Source organism: Austrofundulus limnaeus, unplaced genomic scaffold (genome assembly GCF_001266775.1).
Source record: "Austrofundulus limnaeus strain Quisiro unplaced genomic scaffold, Austrofundulus_limnaeus-1.0 Scaffold693, whole genome shotgun sequence".
NCBI classification, from domain to species: Eukaryota; Metazoa; Chordata; class Actinopteri; order Cyprinodontiformes; family Rivulidae; genus Austrofundulus; species Austrofundulus limnaeus.
The window spans coordinates 198,000-202,705 of record NW_013953095.1 but is presented as its reverse complement, the minus strand read 5'-3'; the positions used below and the strand labels follow the sequence as shown (position 1 = coordinate 202,705).

Genomic DNA, 4,706 nt, shown 5'->3' with positions numbered 1-4,706 from the left:
TATTCTATTCTATTCTATTCTATTCTATTCTATTCTATTCTATTCTATTCTATTCTATTCTATTCTAAATAAAGCTGTTTCCTGGCAGAGGTCAGTCAGTTTGGCAAATAAAAAATGTCTGTTTTTAAATTAAATTGCACTGTGCTAATAACAGTCTGTTTTATAAATTTAAAATATCTCCCTTTTGAATGTAGCCAGTTGTATAAAGCAAAAAATTCACATTATGAAGGTTTTTATATTTGAAATGAACAATTTRTGGACTTTTGTGTAGCTAAAAGCACTTACATGGACAAAATAAATGAATAAATAAATAATAAATAGACTCAACCCAACAGATTTTTCTCCTGTGTGATGATTAAACACATGACATTCGTCACAGTACAGGTGTTTCCCTGTTTGGTTCCAAATATCAGAAAGCTCAGCAGATCCAAACTGCAAAACCTTGTTTATAATGCCACAGTTAATGTATTTACAACAAATTACAAACACACAAAAGTGACACTTTTATGAAGAGAACATTGTGAGATTTTGGAGAAAAACAGAAGTTAAATGGAGACAAACATGATTATTTTACACCTTTTTATAAATTCTGTTGAAGTCAGAGAACAGGGAGTCACAGCTGCTGTGTTGACTTGGAGCACAACACAATAAATGTGTGACAGATGTTTGTTAAAGTATGATGAACTGTAATCAGCTGTCCTCCAATCAAATCCTTCATTTCAACTCCAAATGGTTTGTGTTGCTTTTTTTCTTTAAGCGTTTATTTTTCTTGGCCACTCTTCTGTAGAACAGCTCTGTGCAGCTCGTACTATGGACAGATCCTCCCAACTGATCTTTTATAGATTTTACAAATGTTTTAAACAAGTTTTTTATTTTCATTTAACTTCACTAGACCTATAATCATTTTGAAAATCMATTTAAACTAAACAAAGTGGAAAAAGTAGCAATGAAGGTGAATATCATTTAAAAACACAACTGTAAAATGTTTCTTTAAGAATCAGATTTATAAGAGATGTTATTTCATTTTATTTTATTTATTTCATCAGCATTAACAGAGGCTCTTTTATGTCACAGTTTAAGTGTTTTTGTGTTGAATCTGATCCAACGTGTCCTCGGCTGCACTTTGACACTTTGGGTGTTAAAAGAACTGGAGAGGTGATAATTAAACACTGCGGAAGAGAGCTTTTCARCCATCTATACGATCTCATTCTGCTGAGTCCAGGATAAATAATCCAGGCCAGATTTATCCTGACATGGCCTTTCTTCTGATAAGCAGCWGAGAGAAACCCAATCAGTTTGAATATCTGAGGAAAACAACGAGCAGCAGCACTTATTTGGTCAAATATCAGTTTAGTGGGAGGCGACATGAAGTGTGAGCCAAGAAGAAATTAAAGGCACTAAGCTTTATTCTGGGTGGATTACTACTGCCTGGTGTAAAACAACTGATTTCACACACATTTACTGAAAGTTTAAAAATTAAGTTCTTCATTTGAATCAAAAATTATGTGTAAAATTTAGAACTTTTAACTCGAGATAAAGTGAATACTTTGTATCAGTTGTATTACAGTTTATTAACCTGACACCTGTGTCTTTCACTCCCTGACGGCCCTGTGAAGAGGCAACATTACAAACACAATAATAACTAGAAGCACTCGGAGAGTGCAAACCTCCGCCAAGACCAATTTGGTGCAGTCACGCACTTCCTGGTCACAAAACGTCCTGTAAATGTGCATATTATGGCAACAATTATTCATCATTAAATGTGGTTTTAACATTACTTTTATAAAGTTTGAAGTCCGTGCTGTCCAATCCAGCTCACTGTTTTTTACAGAAGCCCTGTGAAAGCATCACAGCTTTGCCGATGTCAGAGTACTAAAAGAAAAAAAATTCCTGTATCTGCATCGTGATCCAGAACATCACCAAAATTTAAAGGTGTGTTCCTTGGACCAGTACCCACATGTGGTAAAAATGTCTTGACAATCTGTACACAAATTTTTGAGTAATGTTGTCCACAGGCAGACAGACAGACAGACACAACCGAAAACATTGCCTCGCCCTTGGTGGAGGTAATAACGATAGCGTGCTTCGGTGCTTATGAAGTCGTACCGTTAATGAAAAAAGGAGAAGGGGTTATCTGAGGAATCAAAGTGGGCGTGTCACAAGAGTGGGCGTGTCCAAACCATAAACACTGTGGACTACGAGGCCTACATGACAGTATCCTTAGACCCTGCTTGACCTCTTCACAGCCTGACCCTGACCCCAACACTGAGGTTAACCAGGAGAAAGGTGACCCAAGTAGGGTTCTCCAGAAAAAGTGGTGCCGTACAGTAACGCCCCTTTTTTTGCTTGTCCAGTCAGGTGTGTCCCTTTTAAAAAGTCCGTCAAATCAGGTGTGTGGCTTCAGAATCGCCTTTCGTTGTGACACGCCCACTCATCCACAAAGACCCCTACTTGGAAAAAAAGACACAAATATGGACAGAAGCACAATAAAGGAGGGAGAGAAGGATATTATAAAACACAGATAAGAAAATAAAACAGAGATTAATGTTAGACAGCTGTGGTAAATGATCCAGTTTGGCTGTGTGTATTTACTGGTTTCTCTTCAAGTCTAATTGTTGGCTGTGGCATCATAGAAACATACGGAGGTAATGAACACAACGTACAGACTTTCAATAGTTCAACCTCAGCGAGGCTGCTGATTGAGCTGAAGAAGAGTAAACCCTGCTGAACGCCACGTCAGTGTTTCCATTCAGGAAGAGAGGGGGATTTAAAGTGTGTCTGCTGTGGAGAGGCAGATTTTAAAGGACAAGCAGGAAAATTCAGCRTAAACACGCAGCCAGCTCCGGCTCGATTATCTTTATGAGGATATATTAGATTGGATGTGTGTGTGGAGTCGGTCCTGAGCGCACTTCTCWGCAGGCCACACGAAGGCCAAGCCCGAGAAGCCGAGCTGGATTCTTCAAGGGTCTAATAAACACCAGATGTTCTCGAGCTAATGTATACACAGACCCGGTGCCGTGTCCATCTCCCCGGCAGGAAAAACACGTCCAGGCAACATCTGAAGGATCTACGGCAGGAGGAGGAGGACGATGCCGTCACCTTCAGAAACAGCTTCATTCTGGGAGGGGTTGATGAAAGCTCAGGCCAAGCTTCACATCTAACAAACGACCCCCTCACTGTCTACAATTAAAACCAACTAAAACTGATTTTTTTAATACAACAAACAGGTTCCCATATTGTGTTTCTCCTTGCTGCCTTATCTGCGACAGACTCCTAGAAACTGATAGGGCCTGGTTGGACCTCTGGGTTCTGTACTCCTGCACACTTGTGTGTTTTATCTGAAGGCTGGAGCCACTGGGAAATGGCAAACGGTGCCAGAGATATCGTTCTACAAATCCCTGGTCTGCAGTGCAAGCAGCCCCCTATCCCCCTGTTGTTTCTACCGGAAAGGGACCAAAAAAAAAAAAAAAGGCCAACTGGCATTTCTCACTGCTSTTTGCTAATATCACAGAAAAAGATGGATGACAGCTCATGTCTCAATCTGCTTTCCTATGAATATTTAAAATGTCTTTTTTGTGTGTTGGCAGTCAGTGCTAAACAAAGTGTCCACCAACACTGCAGAGCTTCTCTGGACTGCAGAACGTAGGAGAACATAAATCCCGGCAGCAGCAGTAAGGATTTAGGAGAGCGTCTCGAAGCACTCAGGTCTGCGTGTTCTCATCACTCTGACTTATGTGACATTAAAAGAACAAAGCTCTGTAAACGGCAGCTCGTGCTCTGCAGTGTCGCGCTTGATGCAGTGCTGAGCTGTAAACAGGTCGGATCTGAGTGAGTCTGGACCAATCAGTGGCTGAGAGTGTCTTCCAGCAGCAGAACATTCCTGAGCGGTCACCCTGCAGACCGTTAGCCTGCTGGTCTCTGCTCTGCCTGCAGGGTGCACACATCCACCTGCTGTCACTGGATCCAGCTATTAGTGAGGAGATGTGGACTCATCCACCTCCACAATCTGGATCTGCTTTGCATACTGTCTGTTTTATTTCCAAAAGTTAAAAATTTATCTCTCTGAATTCTGCAGTGGAAATGTTTTTGATCAAACACACACCAGTTGGACTCAGATTGTTAACAGAGATGTGTGGAAAAGTAAAGGAACAGTAGCAGTTGTAGGAGAATCAGGTTCTGTCCTGGAGTTAGTGTTTGATATCTGTTTACATTATACACTCATAAAAGTGTAGTGACTTGCACAAGTACTAATCTCCATGGTTTTCTTCTTATATTGTAGTCTTTTAATTTGAACTGGAATTAAAGAATGGACCTACACAAAGTATCCACTTCATCCTGACAACAGATTCAACAGTAAAGCACGGTGGTGGCAGMAAAATGCTGTGGGCATGTTTTAAATCAGCAGAGACAGGGTAACAGGTCAAAGTTAAAGAAAAGGTGGAAGTTGAGAAATTACTGAGAGGAACTTATTGAAGATGAAGTTTTGCCTTCCAGCAGGACAATGACTCCAAACACACTGCTGATGCAACACTCCAGGGGTCTCAGAAGAACAAGTTAAATGTCCTGAAATGGTTCAGATAAAGCCCAGTCTTTAAAGACTGTTGGACACTGTTTTTTTTTGTTCTGCTCTCGATAGAGTAAAACACTTTTTCCTTCTCTCCTATATATATATATACAGTATATATATATACAGTATATATATATAC

General features: G+C 40.2%; 1 protein-coding gene across 1 annotated transcript in view; it reads right to left on the bottom strand.

Annotated features, from left to right (window-relative positions):
- Positions 1-4,706, bottom strand: part of myocd (myocardin) — a gene marked incomplete in the record, with an annotated part of 48,031 nt that overhangs the window by 27,427 nt on the left and 15,898 nt on the right.